The sequence below is a fragment of the Rattus norvegicus genome, chromosome 4, assembly GCF_021556685.1.
Source record: "Rattus norvegicus strain SHRSP/BbbUtx chromosome 4, alternate assembly SHRSP_T2T, whole genome shotgun sequence".
Classification (NCBI taxonomy): Eukaryota; Metazoa; Chordata; class Mammalia; order Rodentia; family Muridae; genus Rattus; species Rattus norvegicus.
The window spans coordinates 103,946,699-103,961,107 of record NC_141537.1 but is presented as its reverse complement, the minus strand read 5'-3'; the positions used below and the strand labels follow the sequence as shown (position 1 = coordinate 103,961,107).

Below are 14,409 nucleotides of genomic sequence, written 5' to 3'. Positions count from 1 at the left end.
TGTGTGTGTGTGTGTGTGTGTGTGTGTGTGTGTGTGCGTGTGTAAGCAGAAATTACAGGTTGCTGTGAGCTGCCTGCCTGACATGGGTGTTGGGTATTAAACCCAGGTCCTCTGGAAGAGCAGCAAGAACTCTTCCCTAGTGAGCTACCTGTCCAGCCACTGCTCATGCACTCCTATTACTTTGCTTTGTCTTTGTCTGAATTCCTCCACCTTGTCTTCAAGTCTTGGTACCCTGTTCTTTGGAACCAAGCTATTGGTAGTGTTTTTCACTGAGCTTAGCTTATTTTTATTTTAACTTTTCTAAGTGACATATTGGGATTTTCGTTTTTAAATCTTATTTTTTTAATCATTTCTATTCTAGTATAGAATTTCTCTGTCATAACTTGTTCTGGTTTCCTTATTTCACTTTTTATTTATAATCCCTTTGAATTCATTCAGGAGTTAATTTGTCCTCTTCCTCCTGCTCCTCTTCCCTTCCCCCTCTTTTCCTCCTCTTCCCCTCCCCATCCCTTTCTTCTCCTCATCTTCCTTCTCTTTTTCTGTATAGTCTTGGCTGCCCTGGAACTTGCTAGGTAGACTGGGCTGGTCTCAATGTCACAGAGACCCATCTGCCTCCGCCTCAGCCTCTGCCTCTGGGATTAAAGGTGTGCACCACCACTACCTGACTAGTTTGTTTCTCTATTAAATTGAAAATTCTTATAATCATTCTTTTTCAATCTTTGGGATTTTATCTAATTCATTATCATTGCTATGGAACTGGTAATTTTTGAAAGAATCATGTTACCTTAAATATCAGTTTTCTTGCATTTTTGCAACGAGACATGCACATCTGGCTGTGTGGTTTGGGTTGACATTTTTATTTATTTATTTATTTTTGGATCATCTCCATTCATTCAGTTGAAGGATTCTCACTGTTCCAGTGGGATTAGGCTGTGGTAGGATTGAGGTGTAAATCTCCCTTGCTAGACTGAAGATGTAGCTCAACAGCTAAGCCCACAGACCATGTGCTCTGGCACCAGGCACCTCTTCTGCACCACTGGAATAGAACAACTAACTTCCCCAAAGCGATCACTGCTACTGAACAGACCTACTACCAACATACCGTAACAGAGATGGGCATGAAGGCTGCACGCCTTTAGTCCCCACACTCAGGCGGCAGAGGGAGGTTGGGTTTTTGTGAGTTCAAGGTCAGCCTAGTCTACATAGTGAATTCCAGGACAGACAGAACTATGAAGTGAGACCCTGTCTCAAAAAAAAAAATTACTTGAAAACAATCACATCTTTAAGTCCAGTAACTTTAGTTTTATTTCTTTTTATTTTATATAAAATATAAAATATGTTGGATATTTTGCCCACATATATAAACATACATGTGGTGTGTGTTTGTTTGTTTGTTTGTTTATTTATTTATTAATGTGTGCCTGGTACTTGTGGAATCCAGAAAAGGGCATCATCTTTTTTTTTTTTTTTTTTTTTTGGTAGTTACAAACAGTTGTGAGGCACTATGTGGTTGCTAGGAAGAGCAGCCAGTGCTCTTAACCATGGAGACATCTCTTTAGAGTGCAATAATTTTCAGAGAATAAAAGAACCAGAATATTACTAAGGTATTTGTTACTTGCAGGGCATGGCAATGCATGACTTTATTGCTAGCAGAGGAAGGAGCATCTCAGAAATCAGAAAAAAATAATCTGAGTGAAACTAGTCCTTAGTATTAGATCAGCAGAGAAAAAATAGAAAGGGAAAATGGAAACAGAAAAGAAGGGGCAACAAAGAGGAGAGGAGACAAGGCAGCTCCAGGCAAAGCGAGAGAAGTAAAGAAATGTACTCACACAACCTAAGACAAGCCAATACTTAAGAGGCCACTGGAGAGAGTCCCAACCCCAGGTCCAGTCTTTAGGGAGAGAGAGAGAGAGAGGAGAGAGAGAGAGAGAGAGAGAGAGAGAGAGAGAGAGAGAGAGAGAGAGAGAGAGAGAGAACAAAGTGGACCACGACACCTCCATTAGCACTGAATGCCAGAATGCCCGTCTCTGTGCTGGCATTCACCTGAGCAGATCCTGTCTCTCACCATCTTGCTTTTCCTTCTTTTGCTGTTTGTGTCCGTGGCTTCTGACCAGGGCAAACCCTTTGCAATATTTCATTTCCTGTTTCAACCTTTATGTTGTTTGCTCAGCAATCAAAGGGTAACCAGAGATGAGTCTCTGGGTACTAGGAAGGGCTGCCAGGAAGCTCTCCACTGACCTTCCCTGGACACCAGCATCTTCAAACACTTGGTGCTACCCTTTCCTCTTGCAGGAAACTTGTAAGTCTAAATCTGGTCTATGGCTCAGCCAGGTACCCTGTGGGCCAGCACTCAGCGACCAGTCCCATGACACGTGCCCTGTGTTCACAGTGTCGTGAAAGGAGGTACCTTTGCCTCTGCAGCCCTGTGGCCAATTACTCACAACGGCTTTTAAAATAGCTTCAGGTTGCTCTGGTTAGAGGCTGGGAGGAGATCATTTCCTGACTGAAAAATCTCCTCAGCGTTATGTGTAGCGTGGACTGTACATTGTCAACCTCGGTTTTGTTTTTATTGTTGTTTTGCCTTTGGTCTCTGCCAGCATATGCAGCTGCCATGGACTCCCTGAGTCTGTCTCTCTCAATGCCTTTCTCCCTCCACCCCCTCTCTCTGCTCTGCAAATTTGGTACTGAAAGTAGTGTGCAAATGTTCAGGCTTTCTATCTTAAGCGTGCACTCGCTCTGCCCAGGGAGCTGGGGAGAAGTACTCTGGGCTGTTTCTGTCTACTTTCTAAAGTTTTCTTCTCTCTTTGCTTCTAACATTAGTGTCACCTGCCAACCTCAGGTCTCCCTCTCTCTCCCCCTCTCCCTCTCCCCCCTCCCCCCTCTCTGTGTACGTGTATATGTGTGGTGATGGGGCTAGAGATTAAAGTCAGAACCTTGACTGAGCTGCACCCCTAGCTGTTGTTTCACACATTCATTTTTTAACAAATACTTACATGCATATGGTGCAGCTGACCAGTTAAGAACTGGGGTTTCAACTCAGATTTTCATTGTTGGGGAACATATAATAGACGTTGGGACTTGAAGGAACACCTCACCTGTATTTCCTTTAGTATTCTGTACCCTCACACAATGTCTGTAGCTAGACAGGATGAAGAAGAAGGTGGGGTGTAAAGGCACACCTTCTCAAGAGGATCTCAAGTAACTTGAGTCGATATCCGTGTATATCCGTGTGTGTGTGTGTGTGTGTGTGTGTGTGTGTGTGTGTGTGTGTGTGTAAGCCAGCTCCTCTAAAGACCAAGGCCTCGGATCCACTTGTTCCCACGTTCTCTGCAGAGTGCTGACTTCAACATTGAGCCCCCTGGTATTTTCAGGGAAGTCCAGGATAACACCACAGGATACAAAGGGGTTATTACATGTTTGATCTCTTTCTTGACTCCCTCCAACTTGGCAAAAGGCAGAACATTTTTCGTAGGTGTCTTAATTTACCTTCAGCATCCTTTCTTAATTCATTCTTTCTACACTGACCTTGCATGACCCCATATTTTTCGGTTCAAAATAAGGCAGAGTCCTCATGGAACGTTCGTGGCATCTTCCCAGAAGGCTTCCTTGCCTTTGGCCACACCCTACCAGTGGTAGCTCTTTTCTTGGCTTCCATACAACTCTGCTCACCTCCAGCAAGCACTTCCCATAAGGCATCTGACTCACCCGCTTAATTACCTGCTTCCTCTAAGACTATGATTTCCTTAAGGCAGGTGCTATGCCTTCATAACTGGGTCCCTGGGGCCCGCCTTGCAGGACGCCAGGAGCTTTGGTCTTTTCATCTCCCCCTGGGTTTTCTGCCTTTAATTCTCTTCCACCCCGTCAGCAGCTAGCCCCATAGCATCATATCTATTCTCAGAGAACCCAAGGAAGGCTTGCTCCCTGCAATCAACTGGCACCCTCACTAAGCCCGGTTCAACACTGTGCAACAACGTGAGAGAATGAGGGCTCCCTCAGGACACGATTGGCACGGCCATCTCAGGAACGCTGATGGCCAAGGTGGTTGTTGAAGTATTTTATTCAGGTGAGAGCTGAAGTCTTCTGGAGTTCCAAGTAAAGAAACCGGGGAGAGATCAGAACCGGATGTAGGGCTTGAGAGTGAAGCATGAACTGGAAGATGAAAATCAAGACAAAAATTTGAGCTGTGGGAGTCAGTTTGTTGGAACGGAGACAGAGCATTGCTTAGCATAGAACTTATAAATACAACTGGATATATGTACAGAAAGGAAGGAAAAGGGGGAATATGAAATTGGGCTGAAGAAAGAATATTTAAGAAAATAATCCAAACCTTTAGATTTTTTATTCATGTACAGATGAGTCTACCAATGTCCCACTCAGTGTCAGCTCTGATGAGCTTGAGGAGGGACAAAGGACACCCTCCTTAACCTTTATGGGTGAGATTCAGTCTTGGCTGTACTTGGATTTCCAATGAAACTTTATAAAATTCTTGGACCTGACTCCTATGGAGTCTGATGTAGTTAATTTTTTTTGTGAATTCTTCCTAAGCTGCCTTACCAAAATTCAGCTTTGTACAATGTTAAAACACTATTTTTCGCTACCACCACCATTTAAAAATTAAGATTAAGTACATTTTTATTGTTATTGTTGTTTTCCTGGCTGTCACGAAATTGGCTCAGTAAACCAGACTGGCCTCAAACGCACAGAGATCCGACTGCCTCAGCCTCCCAAGTGCTGGGATGAAAAGCAAGTGCCAACACTGCCTAAGAGTAAGTGCCTTAACACCTATGTTATAGATGCTAAATACGAGGTCTCTACTAAAGAAAAATTTCTTGGAGAAACTACTCATATTAGAGTTGAATAAAAATACACAAGGGGGTCTTGTGTAAACTGCTTTTAAAAGAAAAAAAAAAAAACAAAGATAAAACAAAGAAAGCGAGTTGGTTTGCGAAGACTAGTAGAACCATACACATACAAAACCCAGGTTCTGGAACTGGAGAGAAGGTTCACCAGTTAAGAGTGGCTACAGTTTGTTTTAGGTCAACAAAAAAACTAACAAATACACTGATTAAGCAAAACTCAGCCTACAAGAAACAAAGAATTGAAGGTAAAAGGAAGGCTCTTGAAAAAGCATTAGCATACCAGGCCTGATGCTGCTCCCATGCAAAGGCCTCCTTGTAGAGTTGGTCCTTGGTTGATTTAGGAAAGTTCCCTCCATCCTGTAACTGATGAGAATGGTTCTTGGTGCTTTAGCTGCCCTACAGTGTGGTTTATGGTGATGCATGCTTTCATTCCAGAGTCTTTACAGTATGTGCAGACACTGGGTACTTATAGGATCAGCTGCCAGTAAATACTTTGGATACTGAGTTTTTGATGAGCTTCTCTGCATGACAAGAGCCCATACCTTGTCAAAGTTGGATGCTGGGGACTCTATCTTCTGGTGTTTTGAATGAGGATGACCCCCACAGACCCATACAGTTGAATGCTTGGTTCTGAATGGTTGAAACTGTTTGGAAAGGACTAGGAGGGGTGGCCTCGCTGGAAGATGTACGTTACTGGGTGCAGGAAATTGAAGTTTCAAAAGCCTATGCCATTCCTAACGTCTCTCTGCCTCTTGCTTATAGGTAAGATGTAAGCTCTCAGCTACTGCTCCAGTACTATGCCTGCTTGCCTGATGCCTTGCTCCTTGTCATGCTGGCAAGACACTCTAACCCTGAGAAACTATAAGCCCCAAGTAAACTTTCTCTTATAAATGACCTTGGTGTTTTACCACAGCATAGAGCAATAGCTAAGTCACAACTTTTTCTTTGGTTAAAGTTGTGGGTGTGTATGCATGTGGGTGTGCAGAGGCCGGAGGACATCTGGTGTCCAGCTCTATCACACTCCACCTTATTCCCTTGAGGCACGAACCTGGGGCTGGGAGGGGAACCAGGAAGCCCCGGTAGTTCTCCTGTTTCTGCCCCCAACAGTGCTGGGATTACAAGTATGCATGTAGCTACACTAGCTTTTGGTTCTGTGGGTTCTAGGATCCAAACTCTGGTTTTGCACTTGCCCAGTGACTATTCTCAGTGGCCCACTGAGCCATCACTCCATTCCCTGATTTCTCTTGTCCCCCACTGTGTGGGGTGGTTTTGGTCCTGTGTGGATTTGCCTCCCTTAGCTTCCTTTAGAACTCTGTCCTAGGTCATGTGTAACTCCAATTAAAAATAATTCCCAGTTGGGCTCCCAGAGGGATGTCCTAAAATGCTAAAACAAATACCTACTCAGCAGTAGTGTGGGTCAATGCAGCCCAAGCATTCAGGGATTCCCAGAGGACATCCTACTTGAGGCAAACTGAGCTGAGGCAAACCATGAAGTAGAAAGAGACACTGTTGCCACTGGAAACCGGGGATAGGTGGTGGTTGGTGGTGGTGGTGGGGGGGTGGAAGAGTCAGGGGTGGGGGTAGGAGGTGAGGGTGAGAGCTGCCCAGATGCTTCAGCCTGGAGCTGATTGAACACAAGCAGACAAAAGTGTATTGGTCTGACATTACTGTGACCAAATGCCCAAGAGAAGTCTAAGAGAGGAAAAATGCGGCCCATCATGGAGGGATGGCAGAACAGAGTGCTTCCTGGTGACGGGAAGCAGCTAGATGATACTACACCACTGGCTTTTCCCTTTTCTCTATTTTGTTTTGTTTTTTCTTGTTTGGGACCCAAGTTTATAGCATAGTATCATAGAGAAATTTCTCCCCCTCGTTAATTCTTTCCGGAAATTCCTCCTAGATACACCAGGAAGTACACTCACTAATCTAGGTGCTTCCTAATCCTTTCAAGCTGACACATGCACTATCCTGTCAGGGTCCCCATGTCTTTTGCACACTGGAGGAGATGATTGCAATCAAGGGACAATGGGATTTTCTTTGGGGGGGGGGGAGTCCTAGTTCTGTGGCTGGTAGTAGTTATGCTATCCTGGGATAATTTTTTGTAAGACTTCGAGGAATATTAGTCAAAGCTCTTCTGTGGCAAGCCATATAAAACAACTCTTATAATTTTTAGAGAAAAAAATCAAAAGACTATTGTAAGAATATAGGTATCTCACAGAATTAAAGGGATTGCACTATGGTTTGGATATAACATGCTTTCTGGAGGATTCCTAGGTTGGAAGCCTGACCCATAGTATACTGCTACTAGAACAGTGAGACTTTTAAGAGGTGGGTCTAGTAGGACTTCTAAAACTTTGTATTTGTTTATTTATTTATTTATTTATTTTTGGTTCTTTTTTTTGGAGCTGGGGACCGAACCCAGGGCCTTGCGCTTCCTAGGTAAGCGCTCTACCACTGAGCTAAATCCCCAGCCCCGTATTTGTTTATTTTTATTTTCTCTATATGCATGTGTGCCTGAGTGCAGGTTGTATACTATATGCATATAATGCCTGAAGAGGCCAGAGGCGTCAGATCCCTTGGAAATGGAGTTGGGAGCCTTCATGTGGGTACTGGGAATCAAACCCAGGTCTTTTCTCTCGAAAAAAGCAGCCAGGGCTCCGCTCTTCTATATCTCCAGTCCAAGTAGTAAGAGTTGTCACAGGCACTGCATGCAGACAAGAATAAGAACATTATTTCCTACAAGAGTGAATTGTTATACAAGTCTCAGCCTGAAACCCTGAGTTACTGCCTGGCCTTCTGGTTTTCATCTGGCATTGTGATATTGCCCCTTTGCGTGCTTTCCTAACAACATAATAGCCTTCAGGGGACTGAGCAGACACCAATGACCTTTGAACAGAGAGGGGAATAGATCTAGCTGGGGGCTGGGGCTTGATCACAGCCCTCTCATGACCACATGCAGAGGGTGGTAGAGGGGTGTCTTCCTATAGGGAAACAGTGGGATGATGACTATTTCAAATACCAGGGCTGGAAATGGGGCACTGGCTGCTCTTCCAGAGAACCTGGGCTCCGCTCATATGTGTGTGGGCTCCGCTCATACATATACATTTTATATGTATGTATGTGTGTGTGTATGTACATACAAATATACATATATATGTGTATATATAATACATATACATATATGTGTGTGTATATATATAATACATATATATGTATTGTGTGTGTATCTTTTAAAAGAAATGGCAGTTCCCCACCACCCCTACACACACATTCATATACCCAGGCTGACCAATAGCTGTCGGTTACCTTCAACTTCTGATCTTTGTGCTTCCACCTCCTGAGAGCTGGGATTGCAGCCTGCACCATCACACCTGGCTTCTGTGGTACCAGGATCATACCTCCCTTTGGGTCAGAGTTGTCTTGCGGCATAGCCCACATCCGGTTTCAGGAAGATGAAGGGGTAGATGACATGGGGGCTCCAGGTCCTCATCTACCACCTGTCACTTAGTATACACTCATTAAATATTTGATGCTATAAACGACAGTTAAATAAAGGCATGACTAGCATGCATCGTATTGGTCTGGACTTGTTCTGGAATGAGAATCCGGGGCCTCCACCCTTCTCTAACACTAAGTATAGAGTCTCCAGGAAAAGAAAAAGTTCAGCAAAGGTCAGTCGCGACCTCACACTCAGCACCTCAGTGCCAACCACGGTCACAGAGAAGTGGTCAATGGAAAACTGAGCTGAGGCAGACGACCTCTGTACGGTGTAGAGAAACAGACCGTGCTTTGTGCTGATCTTGTTTGCTTATCCCCACACCTTCCTGTCCTAAGCAGTCTGCAGCTCCGGGGTTCCCCTTGCTGCTTGGAAGGTGGCTCTCAGTCGGCTCAGAAGCAGGAACTGTGCGCTGCTCATCCACCTTCCTGATTGGCTGAGGAGTTGTGCTTTCAGCATGGTGACAGTCACCTGACCCTGAAGCTCCACTTCTGTTCTATTCATCCGACTTAGCCTGGGCATGTTTTTCTGAAATGCCTAAGGGGTGGGGCTGTGGCCCGTTTGTTCCTGGGTGGAGCTTGAGAACGCTGCAGTATTTTCTAATTTATCCAGGGAAGACTAGCCGATCTGGGAAAGGGATCACAGAGGCTGAAGGTGGTATATTCACTCCCCCTGGTACTCACCTCTCTGCTATTTTGGAGGTTGGGAACCGCTGTTTAGTAGGAAAACTCTTAACTGTCGACCTGAAAAGAAGGCAAAATAAGGGTATTTTCATACACGACATCAGCCTCCCACATTCCTGAAAACAGTGAATGCTTTCCTGGTACATAGGGGCTGCCCGGCCAGGCAGGTAGATGTCAAAGGCAGATGTCAAGAGAAGGTAAGGGATCCTTGGTGGGATAGAAAAATGTCTCCGGGAGGAAACTGTGAAGCACATAATGGCCAATGGAGGAGTGTCTGCTGGTATTCACAGCCGAATGAAACTCCTCACCAATCCTGCCCGCATCACTACACTCTGCACAAGCTTTTGGGTGTTTCTCAGTGTGTGTTGAGGGTGTTGGGACTCCCATTTTTCTGTTTTGGTCCTTTCCCATCTCCACCTCTATGTACTAGAATTACAGGTGTGTGCCACCATGCCTGGTTAATGGGAGGCTGGGGCTTGAACCCAAGGTTTCAGGCCTGCTAGGTCAGCACTCTGTCAGCTGAGCTACATTTGTGGCCTCATTGGGGGGTGGGGGGTGTTGCTGTTTGTTTTTATTTTTCTTTGGTGGCTGAAGGAGAACTCTATAACCGGTCTTCTATATAACCATGGCATATAATTAACCAAAACCAGAAAAAGGAAACTTCAGGAAAAGCCCTTTAGATATAAAACCCCAGCCTGTGACTGTGTCTTGGTATAGGTTAGCTTTTTACCACTGTAAGGCTCTCCCAGAACTGAACAGGACTACGTATTTCTTTTTAACGTTCTGACAGCCCTTTGTCATGTACACCAAAACAGGAGGTCTGCACAGAAAGTGTTTAGTGACTCAGCAAAGCCACTAACGCTTTCTGATAGAGAAAGACTGCCCAGGGCTCCAGACATGGCAAATTTGCTGCAACTAAATGGGGACTGTGGGAGATCCAGCTGGAGAGAGGGAAGGGTCACAAAGGGGACTCTCAGATTAAAGTCTTTATTTTCTAAGCAAAAGAAGCAGAAAGGATTAGACCTGGTGGATAATAGGAAATGAATATTTAAAAATAATTAATTTGTGCGTACATGTGTGTGCCTGTGTGTGTGGCTATGCATGCCATATAGCATGCTTAGAGAAGTCAGAGAACAACTTACAGTCCTCCTTCCGCCAGGTGGGTCTCAGGGATCAAACTCAGGCTCTAAGGCTCGGTGACAAGCACCCTCACCAACTGAGCCATCTTGCCAGCCTAGAAAAACTGTATTTGAAAGACACTTGCTTTGCCATTAGTTCATGTGTTACATGAAATGTGAGTCCACAAAACCACTCTCCTATACACTTCCCACAGACAAATAAGCTTGAGAAACCCTGTCTATTGTTGTTGATGTTACAGGGTATTTGATTATTGTACATAGAAAAGCAAATTGTTAGCACAACAGGACAACCTAGAAAGACATTGTGTTTGTCAGGTACAGTTAGGTGTGTCCAGAAGAAATGAAGTGTGGGTGTACCTCTCAAAGGCTAGATAGATAAGAATGCTAAAGGATGGGAAGTTCCTATTTTAAGGCATGTTGATAGGGGGAAGTCTTGTGGTCTTTGCTCTGTGGCCAGAGGCAAAGTCAGCTGGATGGCCTTGAGCTACCTCACAGTGAAGGTGAAATGGTTCGGTCCCTACTTACTTGGCTTGGAGCCCCATCCCCCACCATGAAGGAGACATGGTTCAGCCCGCCAAGGGTATATCGGAGGAGCTAGAAATGTCTTTTATAATAATTGTGCCTTTGAGAGATCCCTTTCAGCTCTCGTTGACTTGGGAAAGCTTCATGGAGGAGCTTCTGGTAAGAGATAGAGATTTTCTCTTTGGGCTTTCAAAGAACCATTGAGAAGCAGCTGGCAGGATGCAAATGAAACAGGGTTCTAGGAAGAAGTGCAAAAGAGCTCTTTTGGGTTTGGAAGAGCTCACGAAAAAGGTAACCTAGCTCAGGAGAGTGACACAGATGGAGATTTCTGAAGAGCTAGCGGCTTGAAAATAGATACCTTGTATATAGTTAAGAGAATCAAGGTACCTCGCTGAGCTGGCAAGTTTAACCTCAGTTCCTGCCTCCTGTGTCTTGGTGTAAATATTAGCTAAATTTAAATAGTTAATGTATTACAAGCCTTGGAGTCTCCTGGTAATCCATGAGACACATTTGTTTTTCAAGTCTCTGAGAAGTCACAAGAAAAACATTACTTTGCTTAGGCAGCCCTGAGACACACTTGTAGGTAGCTTGTCTTTCTGCCGCAGTGTGTTTGCCAATCGGTTGAACAGTAGGCAAATCTAAGTAGAATGTCCAAGTAGCACTAAAAAGTATTTCCAAAAGTTCCATAACAGCCATTACACACACAAACTCACAGTCAGTGTGGCCATTTGCATAAGACTGGTGGAGAACCCTGCTGCTAAGGTTTCAGTCCCCCATGACCATAACCGGATAGTTTTCTGAGCTTGGAGCAAAATGGAGGACTCCCTTTCTCACTGGGACTTCCCAGTTTCTACCTGGCTTTGTTTGGAGAGTGTCCCTGAACACAGGTGGCCGGCCTTATCTGGAAAGTGACCTTACACAGAGCTCTCAGCAAGGCTGCATAACTCAGCACACAAGTCCCGTTCTGCCTTCCTGACCTCATGATAATTAGGTGCTGTATTATAACCAATCGGCCCTTCCCACCTGCTGGTGCTATGACCAATTAGTCTTTTCCACCCATACTCCAAAGAAAGCCCTTATATATCCTATCCCTGGAGCAACAAAGTAGACTTGTCTTGCTGCAAGGGTCTCCAGAAGTTCTTCTGTCATACTCATAACTGTCTGAACTCTGCTTGTCACTTCTGCTCCGTTTGTCCTCAAGGCCTGGTGTCCAACAACCCCGGAGGAGAAGGGAGAGCCACTTAAGACCGCATGCATGTAAAGGAAAAGGGACCCGAGGCCCCGCCCCTCACTGAGCAGCCAATGGTTGAGAAAGACTGGCCATTGGTAGGTTCCCATGCCCCAGTGATGACTACACGAGTGCCCGTGGACAGTACTGACTGGACCTAGTGGATTATAAAAGGAGAGAGAGAAAGATGAAGTTGGGAGGGAGATATGAGATACTTTATAGACGGTGGAAGGAGCTGGAATATGGAATGGGTGGATGAATATGACTGAGATACATTAGACACGTATAAGAATCTTCACACAAGTGAAGAAAGATCCCACTAATAGAAATATCATGGGACTTACTGTGCAGTGTGTTTAACAATGTTGTATTTCTAGAGTGTGGTATTTCTAGACAATGCCTGTTTGTGGTTCTTGATAGTTTTTCCTTTGGTTTGGGGCACAGAAGTATTGAAAGGGCTGCTGTCCCTGATGCCCCAGTTCATGCACGCAGTCTGCCTGGCAAGCTTCTGCAGTACCTCACTGAGTTCTCTCAGTTCTCTCATTCGTGATTGCTTCCAAGTGACTGCATCAGGCTGCACCCCTCTGGCCAGCAGGGAGAGTCACTTCAGAAGTATCATTTCCAGGAGAGTGGTAGGGCACAGCTCATGCACCAGGGTTTCTCTTCTAACTATATTCTTCCCTGTCTCAGAGCACATTGAATATGAGAGAGAGCCAGACTCCTGTGTGTGTGTGTGTGTGTGTGTGTGTGTGTGTGTGTGTGTGTGTGTGTGTGTGTGTATGAGAGAGAGAGAGATTTTAGAAAATTGTTTTCCATGATTATTCTTCTAGTATTTATTTTTGATCATCATATAATGAGTTAGATATCATTATGACATTTTTTGAACAAAATTTTAGTGGTTCTCCTCTTATCTCCTACCCCTCTCCACTCCCGATGGCCCCTTTTAGCTTCCCGTCTGTCCCTAGCTGCTTTTCCTCTTTTGTGTCCTGTGTCCTTTTGCCTTCCCCATCCTTTCTGGTCCCCTGCCATTACTTGCTCTTGGTTTCCTGTTAGATTTCCAGGCTTCATATTACACTTACTTCTGTTTATATATACCCTGTAGGCTGGGTTTTACAGAGGAAAAAGGATAGACTTTTTTTCCGAGTTAGGGTCACTTTACTTAATATTATACTTTCTAAATCATCTTTTTTCCTAAAAATTTTATTTTTCTTTCCAGCTAAGTAAAATCTCATTGTGATGTATGCCACAGTTTTTAAATTATCCATTCCTCTGGTCTGTTGACATTTCTTATGTGTACATCAGTGCATGAGTGTAGATACACAAGCCCCACAGTGTACTGTGGTCAGAGGGCAGCTTTCAGGAGTGGGTTTTCACCTTCCACCTTATTGAGGCAGGGTCTCTCCTTGTTTCTTCTGATATACTTCATATTACAGAATAGCTGGCCCATGAACTGGCTTACAAGCTGCCTGGTGATTCTCTTGTCTCTGCCTCCCATATCTCCTTATGGGTGCTGGAATTACAGTTGTGCCCCACTACATCTGGCTTTGTACATGGTCTCTGGGATTGAGCTCATATTGTCAGGCTTTTGTGGCTAGCCTTTACCTGTCAACCCCTGCCCCCAACTCATTAAGGCTAGTCAATCTGCAATCTGCAGAATGAGATAGAAACCCAAGGAAGAGTTGATGTTAGTGTCAAGTCAGAGTTTGGAAACAGATTCCCCTTTTTCCTCCAGGAGCCTCAGTCCTTCAGGTTTGTCCGCTGTGTGAAGCCTACACACATTAGAATCTGGTTTGCCTAACATCAACTGCCGTAAATATTAATCTCATCGACAGTATCTTTTCACAGTGGCGCTTAGATTAGTGTCTGACACCAAATGGCTATAATGGCTTTAGCTAACTTAACTGTCTCCTTAGTTGTTTGTGGAGTTGGGCCCGTCCCATCAGACTCCTGGGTCTTGTGAAGTGACTTTCTTCTTGGGGCACTGTCCCTCTCAGACACCTGATTTTCATGAAGGGCAAACCTTAACTAAACACTTACCTCTGGTCCAGCCTAGGTGATCTGTAAAGCATAAAGTGTTAACAGTCCTTAACCCATCAGAGCAGCGTCAGTTTGCAGGAAACTTAGTAGTTTTTCTCTCAAAAGTTCCATTCCCAAAGAGATTCTTTATTAGTCAAACATCAGAGGTTTTCAGTTTAATTATTAAAAACTCATAGTAGGCCTACAGAGAGATGGCAGATTAGGAGCTGGCTACCAGTCAGTAGCAGGAAGGCAGCCAGACAAATCACCATGCCATGTGTGGAAGACTGAATAAAAACAGTTAGGGTGTCATTCTGTGCTGGACAAAGTAGGACAGGTGACTGGACCTCTGTGTCCAGGCAGGGCAGGGAGTATGTCTTTAAAAGTTTAAATGTCTTCATAGAGCATGGGATATAGTTCAGTGGATAAGATGCTTATCTAAGATGGGTAGGTCCCTCAGTTTGAC

The 14,409-nt window shown here is 44.6% G+C and overlaps 1 long non-coding RNA gene across 2 annotated transcripts; it reads right to left on the bottom strand.

Annotated features, from left to right (window-relative positions):
• Nucleotides 1–4,039: 4,039 nt before the first annotated feature.
• On the bottom strand, nucleotides 4,040–11,555 carry LOC147994904 (uncharacterized). 2 transcript variants are annotated; one of them, XR_015686670.1, is made up of 5 exons: nucleotides 11,413–11,555; nucleotides 8,166–9,098; nucleotides 6,261–7,563; nucleotides 5,140–5,222; nucleotides 4,040–4,149 (listed from the first exon to the last, which is right to left on the bottom strand). It is a non-coding gene; the product is annotated as an uncharacterized LOC147994904 (long non-coding RNA). The 2 variants fall into 2 exon arrangements; XR_015686671.1 differs by lacking the exons at nucleotides 6,261–7,563; nucleotides 11,413–11,555 and having other exon boundaries at nucleotides 8,166–8,762.
• Nucleotides 11,556–14,409: the final 2,854 nt, after the last annotated feature.